Below are 22,396 nucleotides of genomic sequence, written 5' to 3'. Positions count from 1 at the left end.
CTTGCAGTTACAAACAGTGTTTTGATGTGGACGGTCAGGCATTAGAGAACACACACCAAACCATAAATATAGAGGGGGTGATGTTGGTCTCAAACAGTATTTTTTCCAACAGATTATGTTTTCATGCCTATTAGATAAATGCTAACCAATGTCCAGGGTACAGGGATTTTTGGGTATTTAATCTTGTCAGGCATGCCTGAGCGTGGGAGGGGGCAAAGGAATCACATCAGGGCGTAAAAAATAAATGTTTGTTTTGGTTAGTTAATAACAAGCAATTCTGCTACGAGGACGCCGGAGAAATTTTAACGACTCGTCGAGTAGGTTGGGTGGGCTGGAGACCCACTGCGTTACAGGGAGACTGTGCAATCATGACTTTCAGAAATCCATCAGTCGCCCGGGCAATCCTAACAAGGGACAAGTAGAGACAGGAAGGGACAATAAGAGCTGTCCCGCTGGGTTATTTTTACCCCCCACAAGGCCCACAGTATCATGGAAATGGGTGGGAGGGGAGGCCCCTAAATCAAAACTAATAAACAGATATATTTGGATTCCAACCGCTGAGGCAACCACTCTTCTCCATTCCCACAACTAATAGGTTTGGGGCCCTTGAAGAAGGGGATTGACTTGTATTTAAGGGGTGTAGGGTAAAGGATAATAAACATCAAGTAGGGGTGATCACAGAACAGTGTATGATAGTAGAAGAGGGCGAGTGCAGTGGGAGGCAGAAAGTGACAGAAGGAGGTAATAAGTCAGATCCCGGAGATGCAATAACTAAGAGCCAACCCCACGTCTCCAACTGTGGGTCCTCCCAGAAGTTAGGTTTGTGTATAGGCGAGATTATGCCCCCCCCCCATCCTTTCCCAGAATGCACGACCAATGATAGAGGGCCGATCTATCAAGGCTGCGAGTTTTCTCCTGGAACGTGGCCGGCCTTGCCCCCAAGTTGGATAGTCCTGACTGGGGGAGCTTCATTGAACAACACAAAACTTGTATGTTCCAAGAAACTTGGGCAAGGGGGATCTACTGAAACTAGGTTATGCCATAAATACCATTCCAGTGACATCAGGAGGAAAGGGGAGGCCATCGGGGGGCTGAGCACTTGGGTAGAGACACACCTGGGTTGTCCATCTACCCAGATAGAAACAGCTTGAAATGACATACTGTGTGTCCTCCTTAATTTCCCTGCGAGGACTTCTGATGCCCTAATAAACGTCTATTCCAGACCAGTTAGCCGCAGACAAGAGTCGAAGACCCTCGACGAGCTAACGACAGTCCTTGCTAACATTCCTGACAACTACCTGCTGATTGTAGGGGGGGGGTTAACTGTCAGTATGAGCCCCTAGAGGGCATGAACAGGGCCACCCCATGTGAAGAAGACCTGCACTGGGCTGTACCAGACTCAACCTGTCCGTCAGTAAGAGCACGGGCTCCCTTGGTACTTGAGATGAATTCCTTGGCACTAAAACATTCATTGAGAGCATGCAATGGTAGAACTAAGTCTGACACCCCTGGTAAGCATACTTTTAATAGAATTGGCCAAGATACGCCAATTGATTATATTTTGGTCAATATAAACTCATGGCTTAGGGTTGCTGATTTTAAGATTGTGCCGCGTCATGATAGTAACCATAATGCCCTAGCTTTAGAACTACTCATATTAACCCCTGAGAGTACCAACAACTTGGCTACACCTGCTGATGGAAGAATGATTACTTCTAACTGTAGGAAGAGAGTCCGATGAGCGGACCTGAGTAAATCTCAAGAAAAGCTAGGCGCCCTGTATCTAACTGTCATCCCGTTTCTTATGGACTCTATTCAATCTATCTCCGCCAATAATACCCAATTTGAACTACCGAAGGTAGCCCTGAACCATACAAAGTTAACAGCCACCATGGCTGATTTCTTCTTTCCAATAAAAAGGCTAGTAATAAAAGAATACCCCGTCATCCATGGTTTAATTGAAACTGCCGAAAGGTCAAAAAAGCTTTGGTCTCTGCCTTTAAGGCCAAAAATAGACTGAAGGTTAAAATCCGTAGAACGGCCTATCATACAAGTACGGTGGAGGCAAAAAATAGTGGGAAAGTGAAAAGTGGGAAACCCTCAGAAGCTATCTGGGAACCTGTGACTTGAAGACCTTTTGGAATGTGGTGAACACGGGAGCACTGAAGGTAAATCGGCAATAGAGCCAAACCTAGGGGCAAATGTGTGGAGGGATCACTTTGAGTTCCTCTACTCAAGAGCTAAGCCAGGGGCTACTGCAACGAATGAAACACGTCACAATTTGCAGGCAGACTGCAAACAAAAACACCCCTAGAACGGTGGATGATACCCCAATGACAACCCTCACAGAGGTAACTGGTGCCCAACGCCAAATTGCGTCTTGTAAGGCTCCAGGACTGACAAGATCCCCGGGATTTGTTCCGAAGTGAACCAACCATTTGGGCTCTGTATTTTTGGGTTTTATTCAATGTTGTTATGCAAGGTATGGCAATCCCTACAAGTTGGGCCGGGCCGAAATAATCCCAATTGTTAAAAAGGCTTCCCCGATGCTGCCCGCAAATTATAGGCCCATAAGCCTTATCAACATCAGTCAAAAAATCTATGCACACGTATTGTTATATTGTTTGCAGAGCTGGATGGAGGAACATAAAGTCCTCGGCCCGTTCCAAGCAGGGTTCAGAGATATAATGTCCACTCTAGACCAGATGTTCAGGCAACAATTATTACCATGGAAGACCGTGTGTAGAGAGGGTGACAGCCTCTATTTAATTTTTGTAGACCTGAACTCTGCATTCGACCTGGTCCCAAGAGAAAAGTTGTGGGCAGTCCAGCTAGAGATGGGGGTTCCACCATATTTGTGTCAAGTAATAAAACGGTTGCACAAAGGAAATTATGCACAGATAAGATTTGGCAAACTTGGGGAACTCACTACACCTATCCCTGTAGACAGAAGAGTGCGCCAGGGGTGTGTCCTCGCCCCAACTCTTTTTAGTCTTTTTATCAATGGGCTAGTCGACTTTTTAAACTCTGAGAAAGATCTAGGCGCACCAAAGTTGGCAGCACGTAATATCCCAGCCGTGATGTTCGCTGACGATATCCTGTTATTATCTAAAAGCCCAATGGGTATACAGAGGGTCCTAAATAAATGTGATGCCTTCTGTAAAGAAAGGGGGCTTGAGATTAATCTACAAAAAAACAAATGTATGGTATTTAACTCAACAACATGTACCCGGTCAAACCCATGTCTAGGAGGTAGACCATTAGAGAAGTTATCTATCTTTGATTGCCTCGGTATTACTATCACTGAAAAAATGGACTGGGGAGCACAGATCAAAAAAACAAGTATGAAGTTATTGCAAACAACAAGGGGTTTGTCCAAGGTGTTTCGCAACTCTCTCCACAAACCTGTGGGCCCAGCAATAGAGATATACAGGGCTCAAGCTAGAGGTGCTGCCCTATATAGAGATGAAATTTGGGGGCTTGACGTCACCGATAGCCTAACGCAAACAGAAAATCTTTTTGTCAGTCAATTGATTGGTCTTCCCCGCACCACCCCAGTTACCCCACTATGCCCAGACCTGGGTGTTAGGCCAATTGCGGATGAAGCATCTCAGAGACCCCTTTTATTCTGGAGGCGCCTCTGGGGTACTCCAGAATTGGTTGGGCATAGGAAAGAACACAGAGAGGTGTTGAATCTTCCAGGGGCACGGAGATCACCGTGGTTTACTTATGTCAGGAATACCCTTACACTAATGGGTCTGGGTAAACTTTGGGATAATCCTGAAATGCAACGCCCCACAGTCTCAAGGGAAGAGCTAAAGGGTGGATATTGGGAGACTAAACTGACCCGGCTCCAGGGGGAACACTCAATGGGGAAACTTCACTCGCGTAGCTAGGGGGGGGCGGGGGGGGGGGGGGGGGGGGCAGACCGCCCCAGGCGGCACTGTTTTGGAGGCGGCAAGGCAGCGCGGCACTTGTGGCCCGTTGCGGCGGCATTTATGATTTATTTGGGGACATTCACTGTCTGACACTTTGTCAGTCAGTGTCCCCAGCCCCAAATAAATTTTAAAACGCCGCCGCAACGGGCCACAAGTGCCGCGGCGGCACACTTTTAAGTTCAAGCAAGCAAACCCACGTTCAAATGCTGCCTGTGCGTACGGTGCGCGCGCGAGTCAGGCAGTCTGTCCTGGGCAATGGCAACCTCCCGCTCAAAGATACGGGCTAATGCGGGGACGAACCATAGGTCCCAGAGTCATGCTGGCCTCAGCTGCCGGCCGCGCAAGAGGCATGATCGTGGCAAGCAGTACTCTGCGCTCTTAAGCGAGGCCGTGTAGGCAGAGGTGAAACTGCAGAGGTGGTACTGTGCTCTGCCAAGCGCCCGCACCAGGCTGGCTGCTTTCCAGGCGCTCGGCTTGCCCCAGAGCTGCCCCTTCGGTGCCCTCGACATGTGGCCCCTTGTCCCAAAGGAGGCACTGCCTGCCTTTCTTGTCCAGGCTGGATACTGCTTCAAGTTCGCCCCCTTCGTGATCCCGGCGGCGGCCTCCAACCACCCACACGGCTGGCAGACTTTTCCATCCGCTCTATCCTCCTGGCTGCGGAGAGTTCAGGCACCTCGGGCGCCAGGCAAGGCCGAAATCTGGACGAGGAGCCCCAGGGCACCACTGCGGGCACTGCCAGCGCCAGGGCGGGCCGACAGGAGTATTCATCGATCCACTGCACCCGGTTCAGGCCGCCGAAAATACCAAGTAAGACACCATTCTGTAACAGGTACTGTTCTGCAGGGACTTCAGTTATTCCTACACTGCCAGCTCCGCGCGGCACTGACAATCCACCTGCCATCACTCCACCAGCTCTACCGACCCCTCTCAACCCTGCCCACTAGAACAGCGACGCACACACCCCTCTCTGACACTACACCACAACCTGCCCTATATTTCTCTTTCTACGGTGGGACTGATGCACACACATCGTTGCCAACCCACCTTAAACCAACGCTTCACCTCCTATGATATTCCGATACAGAGATCCACGCACCACTCTCCTCACCTCAATCATTTATTTATTTTATTTCCATGAACGGAGCCCAAAAGCATAATAGCTAAGAGCAACGGGGATGTAATCAGCAGGCATAGATAGGAAACATAAGTAAGTATCACAAGACAATCAGTCAGTACATGGGTGTGATCGAGACCCCGTGGCAGTCTTGGTATCTCAAGATGGAAGGCCTCCAGGCGTGCTTATCTGGTGAAAAGATCATAAACAAGGAACGACGAGGCTTCAGACACAGAAAGGCTTCGAAGGTATGGCGAAGATGTAGAGAAAGGGGCCTATGAGGAGGAGAAGGCGTGCACACAACTGGAACCACATTCCAAGGACACACGTATACTATGTGCTGGGCATAAAATGGAGGTTGAAAAAGAAGGGTTTAATTCATTTCTGAAAGTGGGTAGAGACGAGGGAATGTAGATGGCAGGTGGGAGTGAGTTTCAAACCTTGGGCACACATGCAGAGAAGAAATGGTTTAAGGAATGTTTTTGTTGGGCATGAGTATTTCCTTTAGTAGAGAGTCTGTCCTGCAGAGATGTTGAGAGCCTTAGTAGAGTCTGTCATGAGATGTTGGGAGCCTTAGTAGAGTCTGTCCTGAGATGTTGGGAGCCTTCGTAGAGTCTGTCATGAGATGTTGAGAGCCTTAGTAGAGTCTGTCCTGAGATGTTGGGAGCCTTAGTAAAGTCTGTCCTGAGATGTTGGGTGCCTTAGTAAAGTCTGTCCTGAGATGTTGGGAGCCTTAGTAGAGTCTGACGTGCGGAGATACTGGGAGCCATAGTAAAGTCTGCCGTGCGGAGATGCAGGGAGCCTTAGTAGAGTCTGTCCTGCGAAGGTGTTGGGAGTCTAGAGTCTGTCCTGCAGAGATGTTGGGAGCCTTAGCAGAGTCTGACGTGCGGAGATACTGGGAGCCATAGTAGAGTGCCGTGCGGAGATGCAGGGAGCCTTAGTAGAGTCTGTTCTGCGGAGATGTTGGGAGCCTTAGCAGAGTCTGACGTGCGGAGATACTGGGAGCCATAGTAAAGTCTGCCGTGCGGAGATGCAGGGAGACTTAGTAGAGTCTGCCCTGCGGAGATGTTGGTAGCCTTAGTAGCTTGGACAGTGGCCAGCCATTGCCAACTAGAGACCCCCATTTCTAACAAACAACCATTGCGATTTGGAGAGGAGTAAGCATCTCAATGCCCATTAGATTCCCCATGTTTGACTAATGTTCTGATTTGTTACCTTTGCCTCAAATTGTAAAGCGCTCTGATATACTTCGGGTTCAAGTTCGCACTATATAAAACTATAAATAACTAAATGTAACTTTCATAATCGAGGTAACTGTTAGCAGCAATACTACGTGTCTCTCCTCGGAGACTCGGACATATTTGAAGTGCTCACCGTCCTTTTTCCCCAGCAGCCCTCCCCCACCCAAGGGGCGGCAATCTGAGGGGTAGCCCCGGGCGCCATAAGCTCTAGCTACGCCCCTGGGAAACTTACTGCAGCGTTTATGGAAATCAGAGACCAGTTCTCATTAGAGCCGGCGCTTAATGATATCAAGCCGGCGGCCGCAAGAAAGCTCTATGTACAGTTCAGGCACGGGGTGCTGCCACTGCGTGCTTTTACGAACAAATGGGCAGGCCGACAAATGTTGGGTTGCCCGGCATGCTACTGTGCAGAAGAATCTGGAAGCCATGTGTTCTGTGTCTGTACTGGCTATAAGAAAGCAAGAAAACGATGGCTGGTTCAGACATGCAGAAATCTAGGAACCAGGCAATGCTCAGAGGCCTTTAGGCTACTGAAATATGAAGCCAGCCCCCCCATAGTTTACTCGGTGGCAGGCTTTTTATTTTCCAGGTGGTGCACTCGACGAGCTTTTTTAAAAATGTCCCCAAAAGATGGTGACTAATTCAGTGCATATATTGTCCCGATTTTAACTGACGGAATTTTAGATGGATTGTTTGCCTATCTTAACAGTATTTTAATCATGTATTATAGTTAAGGTATGCAATACTGGGTTATAAGGCTATCAAGATTCAGGACTGGTGTTTAACGGTCTACAACAATGTTTTTTTTCTCTCACCTTGAAGTGTTATTACAAGACCCTTCTATCCATATTCAAGGTTCTGCACAATTTTTATCCTATTCCTGCATAAGCACTTTAATGTAACCAGTTATGCTGCTAATACTTGTCTTAATGATTAATACAAGTACTGTATATAATTATAAACATTATCAATTGTGAATTGATATGAGTGTTTCATTAGGTGCAGGTGAAACATCGTGTTACTATAAACCGAACCTAAGTATTGTATATGCAGGTAACTGCCGAACGAGGTATCAGGACTGATTGCAAATTAGATCTGTGTAGGCAAAACCAAGTATTAGTTATAATGTTACCTGATGTCTGTATACCTTTTTTTTTTAACTTGTTTTCAACTTAAATGAGATGTTGGATTTTGCTTAAAATGCTTTTATGATCATACTGATCGAAATAAAGTTTTTACATGATGACGATGATGAAAAACGATGAACAAGAACACGCTTCCTAACCGCGGCGGGGTTACACAAGAAAGAAAGGCCTGGTGTATTAACAAGAAAACAATTGTACACACAAGAGATTATGGAACCAGGTGAAATAAAATGTAATTCTTCGGGCTCTGCTCACTGTCCATGGACAGTGGGGAGAACAGACAGCATCATCTCTGCCATAGCTGGGTGCTCCCTGGAAACTATAGGATATTGAGAAAAGGATCAACAGTGAGTGAATAACTGGGGCTGTCCATCACACACACTCAGAGTGATGAAACCAGATCTTACGACAGTTCAACCCTGACACCTCATGCAACTACCACACGATGAAGACCTGGCAAACGGCTGAGCCGCCGCAACCAGGGACCCAATGGACAATAGAACCTAAAGAAATCCATCACCCATCAGCTAATAGACAACAGAACTCCATACTACTTCCAATGAGAAAGAATGGTGGCCTTCCAAGCGCTATGCTTCACAGACGAATACCTACATGGAATACCCCTCCCAAAAAATCTACATAAACTGTATTCGAACCGCAAACAAACTGTAAAGGTGCAAATGAAGAACCGCATTGAACATAAGGAGCCTACTATGGACAGCTACTCCACGCAACCATGGAACGCCATCCAACTAAACCATGGAACATTGTACGACACAACCATGGAACACCATCCCACCAAAACCATGAAACACTATTCCACCAAAGCATGGAACGCCATCCCACCAAATCATGGACAGCCATACCACTAAACCATGAAATGCCATCCTCCGTAACCATGGAACAGCATCCCACCAAACCATGGAACGTTAACCTAAACAATCATGCAACGCCATTCTACCAAACCATGGAACACTATCTCACCAAACCATTGAACGCCATCCCACCAAACCATGGAACGCCATCCCACCAAACCATGGAACACCATCCTACAAAACCATGGAACATCATCCTACCAAACCATGGAACGCCATCCCACCAAACCAAGGAACGCCATCCCACAAAACCATGGAACGCCATCCCACAAAACCATGGAACGCCATCCACCAAACCATGGAGCGCCATCCCACAAAACCATGGAACACCATCCTACAAAACCATAGAACATCATCCCACCAAACCAAGGAACGCCATCCCACCAAACCATGGAACGCCATCCCACAAAACCATGGAACACCATCCCACCAAACCATGGAACGCCATCCCACCAAACCATGTAACACCATCCCACAAAACCATGGAACACCATCCTACAAAACCATAGAACATCATCCCACCAAACCAAGGAACGCCATCCCACCAAACCATGGAACGCCATCCCACAAAACCATGGAACACCATCCCACCAAACCATGGAACGCCATCCCACCAAACCATGTAACACCATCCCACAAAACCATGGAACGCCATCCCACAAAACCATGGAATGCCATCCACCAAACCATGGAGCGCCATCCCACCAAACCATGGAACGCCATCTCACCAAACCATGGAATGCCATCCCACCAAACCATTGAACATTATCCGATACAACCATGGAATGCCATCCCACGCAACCATGGAATGTTATCCCACACAACCATGGAATGCCATCCCACCAAACCATGGAATGCCATCCCACCAAACCACGGAACGCCATCCCACCAAACCACGGAACGCCATCCCACCAAACAATGGAATGCCTTCCTACTAAAACATTGAAACGCCATCCCTCACAACCATGTATTGCCATCTCACCAAAACATGGAACGTCATCCCACACAAGCATGGAACATCATCCCAAGCAAACATGGAATGCCATTGCACCAAACCATGGAACGTTATCCCACTCAACCATTGAACACCATCCCACCAAACTGTGAAATGCTATCCCACTAAACCTTAGAATGACATCCCACCAAACCATGGAACATTAACCCACTCAACCAAGGAACGCCATCCTACAAACCCAACCATGGAACACCATTCCACTAAACCATGGAACGCCATCCCACCAAACCATGGAACGCCATCCCACCAAACCATGGAATGTCATCCCATCAAACCATGGAACACCATCCCACCAAACCATGGAACGCCATCCCACCAAACCATAGAACGCCATCCCACCAAACCATGGAACGCCATCCACCAAACCATGGTACGCCATCCCACAAAACCATGGAACGCCATCCCACCAAATCATTGAACACCATGCCACAAAACCATGGAATGCCATCCCACTAAACCATGGAAGGTTATCCCACACAACCATGGAACGTCATCCCACCAAACCATTGAACGCCATCCCACCAAACCATTGAACGCCATCCCACCAAACCATTGAACGCCATCTCACCAAACCATGGAACGCCATCCACCAAACCATAGAACGCCATCCCACCAAATCATGGAACACCATGCCACAAAACCATGGAATGCCATCCAACTAAACCATGGAACGCCATCCCACCAAACCATGGAATGCCATCCCACCAAACCATGGAACGCTATCCCACCAAACCATGGAATGTTATCCCACGCAACCATGGAACCATCCCTCGCAAGCTGTTGACTAACCTACCTCAAGTTCTAGGGCACTAGAAACAAACTCATGAATGTTATCTGCAGCAATTGTTAGCTAGCATACACGCCCATCTCTATACCTGTCTTATGTCAGCACTACGACACGCAAAAGTGCCCTGGACCAGCTTTCGGGTCACACATTGCACTACACAAGAGATGTGGGTGAATATGTTTCAATGCAACTCCCAGTCACTGGTACAATAGTCTGGGAAACTGAGTTCCCATTCTGGACCTTTTGCCCAGGTTCGAACCTTGACAGAAGAGTCCTGGAGGAAAGAACAGAACATTCACTGCTAGAAATACTACCTTTGCATAATGTGAGTACACTTCTGCTTCCAAAACCCAGCTAGCTAGCTATTAATTTGTTTACTAAATCATTGTGTTTGACCAAGTAAGGTACTCGGCTGCCTTCGGGCTAGGTTCATAGAAATACCATATAGATACACACAATTAAAACCCACAAATTTGGAACCCAAGCAAAGAAGGTCAATGTAAGAGACACAACAACCGGCCAAAGCAAGAACACAACTACATAATCCACAAAATAAGGCCCGATGCCAGATCCAAAATGGAAGGGCCCACTCCATGCATACGAAACAAGAACCCAAGGCAAGATAGAATGAAAAAACCTCAAGAACAGTCAAACCAAATATCAATCTAAAAAGGTACCCTGGGTCAAAGAAACAGACACAAAACAAGCACTAAAAGTCCCAGACAATCACCCAAAGCCAGAACTTACACATGAAACCATAATACAACAAAATCAAAACAAGAACATAAAGAAAATGACCCTAAAGAAACTCCCCAAAAATAAAAATAAACAAGAACCACAATAACGATGGACAAGGCCCAAGGTGAAAAAAAATATTTTAAAAAAAATAAAGTAAGAACTGGACAACAAAATGTCTAAGAAAAGAACTGAAAGACAAGACTGAAAAACTACAAATCATGACAAAAAGGACACGGGGAAGTCAATGAACCAAAACCTGAACTCCAAACCAAGACAATATTTTGAAGGCATGAACTCAGAACAAGTAATTAAAGCAAATAAACCGAAAGCAAAAACACAAGGCAAGAACAGGACATAGAACAGTCAACTATCTGACATGAGGAAATACAAGTGAGCACCGAATGACTAGGATAACATGGCCACCAGCTGAGAACCACCATGGGTACAGGTAAAGACCAAAATACCTGTCACGGGTCTGGCGCGCCTGAGACCCTTACCTCTACTGACTGGTGGTGCGCCACCCCACTTTCACCCTGCGCCTTGTCTCCACAGCAGCTGCCTACTACCTGGCCCGAGGATGAGGAAAACACAGAGACCGAGTGGCCCACTGGGGTAAACGTGTACGGCTCCTTTAAGGCCGAGGGTGAGGACAGTGGAGCCACGCCCCCGATGACGACAAAAGCAGGAAGCTCCGGATCGAGGACGGACGGCGTTTCCCTGGCTGAGGACATCGAGGCGGAGAGCAGTACGGAGCAAGAACCAGGACGAGAAGCAGAAGTGAACGGCAAGCCGGGAGGCCAACGGTCGGACGCTTCGCCCTGCCACGCGCCCACGGGAGGAGCGTGGCTAAGAGAGGTACGGGGCCGGGTCGCGGGTTGGGTTGGGAGGCGGAGACAGCCCCCGGCGTAAACCTCACCGCAACGTTACCCTGTCCTGAGCACAAGCACCCCCTGCACGCCCGTTTGTAAAGCTGAGCACAGCACAAGGGTGCATTTCCCTCACTCCCGGTCCTTGATGGTAATGCCTGAGTATAGGCAGTAATTCGCCTTCTCTTTTCCTTCTTTTGGGGTACCTCGTGGAACTCGAGCTGAGACGGATCAGGCAGAGGATCTCCACGACGAGAAGGCTCCACGGCAGTTCCCGCTATCCCATGACTAGAGACTTTTATCTGAGTTCATGAAGAAAACATATATCGCAATTAAACCTTCCTTGAAACCTTTACTTAAAGCTCCCGTGTTTCTGTTTGAGCCAGCGACCCCCACACCGGTGGTCGACCCTCCTAGTACCACAGAGCCCCTGGGACAATACCAAATCCACATAACAATGCCCCAGAGACAAACAGAGCACACAACAGCCAAAACAGGAAATCTACGTACCAAAACCTTAACACACCAAGACAATAAATCCAGAACACAAACCAAATACAGGAACCTCAAACTATACTTCAACAAGCACTACAAGACCTAGTCAAATCCCCCAAGATTAGAACACAACTAAAGAGACAGCGTCGCCAAAACAAAAATATAAAATGAGCAAAAGAATCCAATGCAAGAACCAAAATCCAGACTTTAATGAAGCGCATGACAAGAACATTAATGAAGTAGTCTCAAACAAGAGCTAAGGGCCCAAGACAGACGCCTAACAATACAAAGAAAAGCGAACACCCACAAAATACCTCCAAATCAATCATTTCAAGGCAAGGATCACCACAACCTGAATATCCGCACATGACCTCACAGAAATGAGTTCAAGAAGGGCTTGCAGACAAGAAGAAAAGCCAAAAGGCGAAGGCAAGAGCCACTTGAGAAGAGAAGCAAAACAGGTGCTGGAAAACATAAACCGAGAACCCATTAATATAACGCCAAAACAATAATAACACCCACAAAATTAGAACTCCAGTACCAGGAATTCCACATTAAGGAACCTTATTAAAAAAAAAACGTTGTCAAAAAATAAGAATCCACTGAGTTCCAGGACCCTAAATCCAGGAATTGCAAACAGATCCATCTGTGCCTCAAGTGATTCTCTGCATGTGTTTATATCCACGGTTCAAACTCTTGGCAATCACCCTATTTCCATAATACATCATGCCATCGCCCTAAACCACACTCCCCATGATATGAAACCCACAAATGCACTGTAAGGAATTCCCCCAAATATACAAAGCAAAGATAAGAATCCCAAGACAAAAGCCGCTGGTAAACATTTCATGACCCCAAACAAGCCCACTAAGACCAGTGGCAACGCCAACGGGTCCCGTATAACGAAAGCGCCACCTCAATCGCTGATGGGTGTAGGCGCTCAGTGCGTCAGTACACATGCACTCTGTCACTCATCCTTTCATTCACCAACTCAATCTTACATTCACCCACTTACACAACCACAATAAGACACACACACAAACTCAATGCTAAACTAAAAGAATTCTGTTTGAACAAAGTAAATATGTTCCCACCTAAACATGACGGGCCTATGTTTGTAATAACAAACAAGACAAAGCATAGCAGGGGGCGGCCATCTTGGAATGGTAGTGTACATACTGTATCAGTATTGTAAACTCTCAGCATGCGCGTCACATTTATAACCAACATGCCGGCCATCTTGGAATGTTAAAGCAAGGAAGCACTATATGCAATACCATACCATGATGGCTGCTTGGTTTAGAGGTAGTGCCAAAGGGGGTGTGGAGCACTGAAGATGAAATGAGGAGCAACCAGGTAGCCTCTAGCACTAAGCATTGAGATGTGGTAGTCCCTACAAATGAGAGCAGGGAAAGAAAGGACCTATAACAGGAAAACATGGAAATATAAAACACTGGCCACCAGCCCTGGCACTGAAGCGCGCTCCTGTTCAGGTGGATATGCAAATGTGAGCAGATAAATGCTGCCATTCTCAGGGTAGGACAGCCAATGGCTGAAGGGGGCTGGTTCACTGCCCCTTGCTGACATCTGGCATGGAAGGAAGCTGGGCATAAATGTCAACCATACAGACCAGTGACAGAGGCAGGCTGACCCAAAGTCTACGTATGTAAATATATTTAAGTACATATATATATATATATATATATACATACATACATATACCTTTTAATGAATTTTTACAAGACCCTGGCAGACAACTAATCCTGTCAAACTATCCAAAGGGATTCTAGCAAGAATTATTACATCAAAAATATTTTATGGTTAGGATTTGTCAAAGGGTGTAATCAATACCAAAGGCCCTGCCGACAGGTGTAATAGGGGATCTTACATGTAACAGGATACACGTCTGCAGGCTTTAACAAGCTACAGTGACACTCCACCCGCACAAGACTTTAACTTATGTGTTTCATAATAAATGAATGTTTGGTAGTAACTTTTCATAATAGACGGATCAAACCTACGGCATATACATAACGTTCCCAATAGCTGTCATCAGTGGATGTCACCATAAACAATTTAGACCTACTGTTTTGGGAATAGGTTTCCCCACAAAGTAACCATCAGGTATAATGTAATAAAATGGCGAATATGTACAGAACTACAATTGTCAAAACAATATAAATTGTCTCCTAAGAGGGGCTTATAAGGATTATCACAGTGCAAATCTTTTATCCACATGGCGCGTGTAAGTGGGTCGTCAACATAAAAACCGGTACCTACTACAGTAATCCGTGAGATTCAGTGAAAAAAAGACCTACTTACTGGCTTTAGCACGGGGTTGCAACAATCCACCCTTAAAACCTACGGCCTTTAATGCATGCTTCTCACAATAAGTAGGTCAGGCCGACCAGCTTTCTCGTAAATTGTCATAACAAACACTTCAAAACCTATGAAAACTGACGTAACGTTTCTCAATGAGCCAATAAGGCCTATTGCCTTTGCCATTGGTGGACACCACAATCAAGCCAGGCCTATTAAAATGCACATAAACTGGCAACCATTGTGGATGTAGCTATAACATTATAACTATGCACAACGTTAGTGCTGGCAAAACATTAGACAACCCCTCTCAAAACTGCCTCACAGAGTGGACCGCACTGGACATCTTCGACCCCCTGGATTTGTGGACAGGCCGGACCGACACCAAAGCCCGGCCCACCACGGTAATCAGTGAGATTTCATGCAAGAAAAGAGCTGTCTGCAGCCGGCAACACACGGCAACAAGAATCTCCTGCTAAAGGCTACTGAGTATCAGCAAAGGCTTCCTCAATAAAGTATCCAGGCCTCCTGCCTTTATAATAACGGTTTATAACTAGGCCTGGGCGGGAAATTCCATTCCGCTGCGGAATTTAGGTAATTTTGCATTCCACGGAGAATGCGGAATTGCCAAAAATTACACGATATGCGGCTTCGCTGAATTTTTTGCTTGTTCGCGCTTTCAAAATGCGTGATCGCAAGATATTTCCCCCCGAGCATGCAAACAGTGTTCGCGAAGAGGAAGAAAGCATCACGAACGGGCTGAACAAGCAATTCCGCATGTTCGCGGAACTCTGCGTGCTCGCGGAGATTTTTTACTGTTTCGTGGAGCTTTGCGTAGCGCGACTACGCACATTCCGCTGATCCCTATTTATAATAAACAGACCAAACCTGTGGCATCTGACATAACTTTTACCAGTGAACTATACAGGGCGATCGCCTTTATCACCGGCGTGTCACAATAACCAACTCAGGCCTCCCGTATTGAGCATAAACTCTCATTCAAGCAACAATCACGCGCAGTCAGACAATTACAAAGGTAAAATTACGATATTACATTTGGTTAAGTTAAGCGCTACTTCTCCTAATAGGTTTGTCACAGTGCAAATCTTAGTTTGTCACAGGGGGCTGCCAGCACCAATACCCTTGCCTACTATGTAGAGGTGGGCGGGGCCAACAAATTCACATGGAGGCCGGTCCAAGGGTGGGCTCGGGCTCTAAGAGCCTCCCGTTCACAAGCCGAGCCGTGGAAATATTTGCCATGTAAATCAAGCAACAAAATTCACTTTAGAATATGATAATATGTCTTCAAAATAAAAAAGATTTAAAAAGTGCAGTTCTTTAACACAGGGAATAATGTTGCCTTAGCACCTCGGATGATATCTCTGCATTAAGAAGTATTGATTAAAAGCGAGAGTTTTTAAACATGCACTGAGAAACCTTCCCGCCCCCGCTCTGATGACAACGCTATTAGTGGACTGAGGACGCACGTCAGTCGTCACGCGCACTTTAGATGTGGCCTAGATTCTTATTATAAATGGAGCCACATTATCAGCTATTAAATCAAACATAAGAGAGGTTTTTGTGCAGCTCTCAACCTGGACTGATATATCTGAAAAGGCTCTGATAGATGACAATGAACACAAAAAAAGAAGACTGTGAAATAGAGAATGTGCCTAGGATCACACAACCTGGTCAGGCAAGGAAGCCAGGATTGACCCCAGATTTTCCAGTTTCATATTGTGCAATGCACTCACTAGACTCTCTTTCTGACATCAAAGGTTAATGATTTGCCCAAATTCTTGGCGCAAGAGCTTAGAGCGTGGGTGAAACACAGACCCCTATTTTATTTTTGGTGGTTTCAAGTAGTGTGTACCTGGTCCAAGGACACAATGGCACGTCACAAAAGACACACATTAAGTTACAACTTGTTTAAGTAAAGGCAGATTTGCCTGGATTCACACGATGCTGAGCCGAGGCGGGATTTGAAACTGGGTTCCTGTGTTCCATGGCGGCAGGTCTAGCCGCTATGCCACAATGACTCATGGGAAAGTTGAGCTCTGTGGGGGTGGAGATTTCAAGAGGACCTTGAGTGGGCCAGAGCCAGGGATCTCACTCGAGCTTTGAGTGGCTCGCTGACCTGTACTACGACGGTACTCCTGTACTACATAGGTACTCCTCTACTACGACAGTACTCCTGTACTACTATGTTACTCCTGTACTACTACAGTACTCCTGTACTATGACAGTACTCCTGTACTACGACAGCACTCCTGTACTACTATGTTACTCCTGTACTACGACGGTACTCCTGTACTACTATGTTACTCCTGTACTACGACGGTACTCCTGTACTACGACGGTACTCCTGTACTACGACGGTACTCCTGTACTACGACGGTACTCCTGTACTACTATGTTACTCCTGTACTATGACGGTACTTCTGTACTACGACGGTACTCCTGTACTACAACGTTACTCCTGTACTACGACTAGGCCTGGGCGGTAAATTCTGTTCCGCTCGCGGAATTTACAGAATTTGGGTAATTTCGAGTTCCACGGAGAACGCGACATTGCTCAAAATTCTGCGCTTCTCGAAATTTTTTGCTTGTTTGCATTCTAAAAATGCGTGTTCGTGAGATATTTCCCCCCGAGCACGCAAATAGCGATTGCCAACAGTAAAAAAGCATCGCGAACAAGCAATTCCGCGTGTTTGCGGAATTTCTGCGTGTTCGCAGAGTTATTTTTACCGTTTCGCAGAGATTTGCGTGATGCGATTACGCAAATTCCGCCCACCACTATCTACGACGGTACTCTGCGCGAGTCCATAGAATCTCTCTCTGCAGGCTTTTACTAGAATACTACACAGCAGTAATATTTCACCCGTACACCCCTGTTAGCTTTAACATATACTTTTATAATACTTACGATAAGTATGTGAGGCCTACTGCCTTTATCGTACCTTTTCACAAAAATCAGCTCATGCCTATGGCCTTGATCATTAGCTTGGCCCCGCTAGCAATGGTGAAGGACTGCATGAGGAGAAGCCGCCTCGCGAGGCAAAAAGTGCAAGACAATATTCAAAAGGAAGAGATTCAGAGCAGAACCTCAACACCAAGACAGAAACCCAAAGAGAATGCATCAACTTAAGACATCACATGGACCAGGAGACAATCACTACCAGCCATCAGATGAAAATAAGAAGCACAGGGCCTCCCAGACAAGAAACTTTGGATCAAACCCCACACAGTAAAAATGCTAATATAGAACAAGATTAGAAAGCGTTCCAGCTCGTACAAGAGAAGTCCAAGCTAAGAACTCCAAGGCCAAATCAAGACCTACAAGCAAGGAGAGGTAAGACCAAGATGAGAGGACAACCAAGAGAAGAACATCCACGCACGAACCACAAGCGAGGAGCATAACCAAGACGAGAAGACAACCAAGAGAAGAACATCAAAGCAAGAACTACAAGCGAGGAGCGGTAAGACCAAGATGAGAAGACAACCAAGAGAAGAACATCAAAGCAAGAACTACAAGCGAGGAGCGGTAAGACCAAGATGAGAAGACAACCAAGAGAAGAACATCAAGGCAAGAACCACAAGCGAGGAGCGTAACCAAGATGAGAAGACAACCAAGAGAAGAACATCAAAGCAAGAACTACAAGCGAGAAGCGGTAAGACCAAGATGAGAAGACAACCAAGAGAAGAACATCAAAGCAAGAACTACAAGCGAGGAGCGGTAAGACCAAGATGAGAAGACAACCAAGAGAAGAACATCAAGGCAAGAACCACAAGCGAGGAGCGTAACCAAGATGAGAAGACAACCAAGAGAAGAACATCAAGGTACGAACTAGAAGCGAGGAGCGGTAAGACCAAGATGAGAAGACAACCAAGAGAAGAACATCCAGGCACGAACTACAAGCGAGGAGCGGTAAGACCAAGATGAGAAGACAACCAAGAGAAGAAGATCAAGGCAAGAACTACAAGCGAGGAGCGGTAAGACCAAGATGAGATGACAACCAAGAGAAGAAGATCAAGGCAAGAACTACAAGCGAGGAGCGGTAAGACCAAGATGAGAAGACAACCAAGAGAAGAACATCAAAGCAAGAACTACAAGCGAGGAGCGGTAAGACCAAGATGAGAAGACAACCAAGAGAAGAACATCAAGGCAAGAACCACAAGCGAGGAGCGGTAAGACCAAGATGAGAAGACAACCAAGAGAAGAACATCAAGGTACGAACTACAAGCGAGGAGCGGTAAGATCAAGATGAGAAGACAACCAAGAGAAGAACATCAAGGCAAGAACTACAAGCGAGGAGCGGTAAGACCAAGATGAGAAGACAACCAAGAGAAGAACATCAAGGCAAGAACTCTTTACCCAAGAACTTAAGGTCAACCTCACCCACTCAGAGGTAACACCCCAGTTCCTACCCACCCTGCCGGGCATCCTACCCCATCCTGCCCTACCAGCTCCACCAAAGAGGCAGCTATGCCCAGGTTCTGCCAGGGCACGGAGCCCACCTCAAGGTTTTTTGACCAGCACAGACGGTGTTGCCCCTGAGCTACTAACCAGCCTCCTGAACCTGAACCCCAGAACACTATCCTGTCACTGCTCCCCTAAAAGAAGTAAAGTAAGAAGCTGTTTGACCTGATCCGAAGGGGTGCAGGAGACCCAACCAGCAGCGAGGTGTTCCCGCCAGGCGAGGAAAGTGTTGAAGTGACCCAGACAGGCGTGATCCCACCAGCAGACAAGATGATCCCAACAGGAAGAGGGGCGATCCCACAAAGAGATCACACTGGGGGCAACCACAGCGATCCTGTAAGGAGACGAGGAGATCCCATCAAGAGACCTGTAAGGAGATGAGGAGATCCCACCAAGAGATCACACTGGGGCAACCACAGCGATCCGGTCAGGAGACGAGGAGATCCCACCAAGAGACCTGTAAGGAGATGAGGAGATCCCACCAAGAGGTCACACTGGTGGCAACCACAGCGATCCTGTAAGGAGACGAGGAGATCCCGCCAAAAGATCACCCTGGTGGCAACCCCAGCGATCCTCTCAGGAGACGAGGAGATCCCGCCAAGAGATCACACCGATGGCAACCCCAGCGATCCTCTCAGGAGACGAGGAGATCCCGCCAAGAGATCACACCGATGGCAACCACAGCGATCCTGTAAGGAGACGAGGAGATCCCACCAAGAGATCACACCGATGGCAACCACAGCGATCCTGTAAGGAGACGAGGAGATCCCACCAAGAGATCACACCGATGGCAACCACAGCGATCCTGTAAGGAGACAAGCCAATCCAATGGGGTGCAGGGTGAATCTGCCAGAATCCGAGGGTGCCAGGGCGACTCAGCCTGGATGACGGGTGATCCTTCCGGGAGACGGGGTGAAGGCACCAGGACACACGAGGGCACCACGAGTAATCGAGTACACGAGAGAGTTATCGAGGAGGTTGTGGTCACTCAGTCCAGAGGTGAGGGAGCGAGGGCGGACCTTCCAGGAGCCGAGGGTGCTGGGGTGGCCCAGACAGGATCCGAGGATGCTGGAGTCACGGCCATCAGCCGTGAAGGTCCTTCCAGGAGCTGAGGGTGCCGGGGAGCTCAGACAGGATACGTGGCTATTGGGGGGATCCTGTCAGGAGCTCTGGGTGATGGGGAGCCCAGACAAGATCCGAGGCTTTTGGGGTGATCCTTCCAGGAGCTGAGGGTGCCGGGGAGCTCAGACAGGATACGTGGCTATTGGGGGGATCCTGTCAGGAGCTCTGGGTGATGGGGAGCCCAGACAAGATCCGAGGCTTTTGGGGTGATCCTTCCAGGAGCTGATGGTGCTGGGGAGCCCAGAGAGGATCTGAGCTCTTTCTTGGGGTGATCCTTCCAGGAGCTGAGGGTGCCAGGGAGCCCAGACAGGATCTGAGCTCTTTCTTGGGGTGATCTGTCTGGAGCTCTGGGTTCCAGGGAGCCAAGTTAGGATCTGAAGCTCTTGGGGTGATCCTTCCAGGCGCTGAGGGTGCTGGCCAGGACTCGAGGGGTCCCGGCAGGGAGCAGCTTCCTGAGGTGACCCACCAAACAGGACAGGCGAAGTGGGGTCGAGGGGGCTTCTGATGACACTGGGAAGAGTCGAGGATTTTGGGGTCCCAGACAAGAGATTCCAGAATAAAATGCAAATGAGGCAAGAGGGAGAGAGATGGAGACGTGAGGTGGAGAGAGAGGAGGAAACGAGAGTAAAAGAGGGAGAGAGAAGGGGAGAGAGAGAAGGGGAGAGAGAGAAGGGAGAGAGAGAAGGGGAGAGAGTAGGGGAGAGACGGAGAAAGCGAAAGACGAAGAGAGACAGGGGCGAGAAGAGGTGCTGGGGAGAGTAGAGGTAGAGGGGATGGTGACAGGGTAGAGGCGGAGGGCAGAGTAGGGCGGCGGGCAGGAGTAAGTGGAGTAGAGGGGGTAGAGACGGAGTAAGGCTCTGGAGCAGCCAGTGTGTCCTCCGCATCAACAGCCCCGGAGTGAGCGCTACTTTGGAGCCCGGGCTCGGCCCCCCCCCCCCCTCCCTCTCTCCTGTCAGTCCGCGGACGGAGCTCATTGGTGCAGCGAGGACACTTCCTCCCATGTGGTCACCCCGCCCTCCCCGAGAGGTGTGGAGAGAGGGGGGAAGAGAGTGGGGGGGGGGGGGAGTGCGTGAGGGGGTGAGCGAGCGGGAGAGTGAGATGAGGGGCAGAGAGAGAAGAGACTGGTGAGGGAGACAGGAGTGACAGACAGAGGGGAGAGGCAGCGTGAGGGAGGGAGGGGTGACAGAGAGACAGAGACAGAGAGAGTGAGAGAGAGAGAGCGGACCGAGAAGGGGGAGCAGAGACCGAGGCAGAGAGACAAGAAGCTAAGAGAGTGGGGGCAACACAGGGGGAGGCAAGGGAGGGGGGCAACAGAGAGCAGGGCAGCAAGAGAAGAGGAAGAGAGGCTGGAGTCACAGAGAGAGGGGCAGACTGAGGCAAAGTGACAAGAGGCAGTGAGAGAGAGAGAGAAGCCATGGGGTGGGGCGGAGACTGAGGCAGGGAATGAAAATGAGTCCCCCCCCCCCCAGGCCAACATAAAAACAAAACTCATGTACCAGATACCACGGTACTCCTGTGAGGCGCTGCAGCCTCCAGAAAGGTACCACGGTACTCCTGTGAGGCGCTGCAGCCTCCAGAGAGGTATCACGGTACTCCTGTGAGGCACTGCAGCCTCCAGAAAGGTACCACGGTACTCCTGTGAGGCGCTGCAGCCTCCAGAGAGGTACCACAGTACTCCTGTGAGGCGCTGCAGGCTCCAGAGAGGTACCATGGTACTCCTGTGAGGCACGGCAGTCTCCAGAAAGGTACCACGGTACTCCTGTGAGGCGCTGCAGCCTCCAGAGAGGTACCACAGTACTCCTGTGAGGCGCTGCAGGCTCCAGAGAGGTACCATGGTACTCCTGTGAGGCACTGCAGTCTCCAGAGAGGTACCACGGTACTCCTATGAGGCGCTGCAGCCTCCAGAGAGGTACCACCGTACTCCTGTGAGGGGCTGCAGGCTCCAGAGAGGTACCATGTTACTCCTGTGAGGCACTGTAGTCTCCAGAGAGGTACTACAGTACCCCAGTGAGGCACTGCAGCCTCCAGAGAGGTACCACGGTACTCATGTGAGGCCCTGCAGGCTCCAGAGAGGTACCACAGTATTCCTGTGAGGCACTGCAGGCTCCAGAGAGGTACCATGGTACTTCTGTGAGGCACTGCAGTCTACAGAGAGGTACCACGGTACTCCTGTGAGGCGCTGCAGCCTCCAGAGAGGTACCACGGTACTCCTGTGAGGCACTGCAGCCTCCAGAGAGGTACCATGGTACTCCTGTGAGGCA

General features: G+C 48.4%; 1 protein-coding gene across 12 annotated transcripts in view; it reads right to left on the bottom strand.

Annotated features, from left to right (window-relative positions):
• DGKZ (diacylglycerol kinase zeta) overlaps positions 1-22,396 on the bottom strand; it is an 818,573-nt gene that overhangs the window by 434,988 nt on the left and 361,189 nt on the right. For 5 of the 12 annotated variants that reach the window (XM_078684395.1, XM_078684399.1, XM_078684397.1 and 2 more), the window contains exon 1: positions 19,179-19,559. The exons of 3 other annotated variants lie outside the window; for them this stretch is intronic. The gene's annotated coding sequence lies outside the window, so the exon portion shown is untranslated. Of the gene's footprint in view, positions 1-19,178; positions 19,561-22,396 lie in introns of those variants that run through there. 4 more of the 12 variants (XM_078684398.1, XM_078684401.1, XM_078684402.1 and 1 more) reach the window with 2 other exon arrangements.

This window comes from Lissotriton helveticus, chromosome 3_2 (genome assembly GCF_964261635.1).
Source record: "Lissotriton helveticus chromosome 3_2, aLisHel1.1, whole genome shotgun sequence".
NCBI lineage: Eukaryota > Metazoa > Chordata > Amphibia > Caudata > Salamandridae > Lissotriton > Lissotriton helveticus.
Note: the sequence above shows the minus strand (reverse complement) of the source record. Positions and strands in the feature narration are given on the sequence as shown.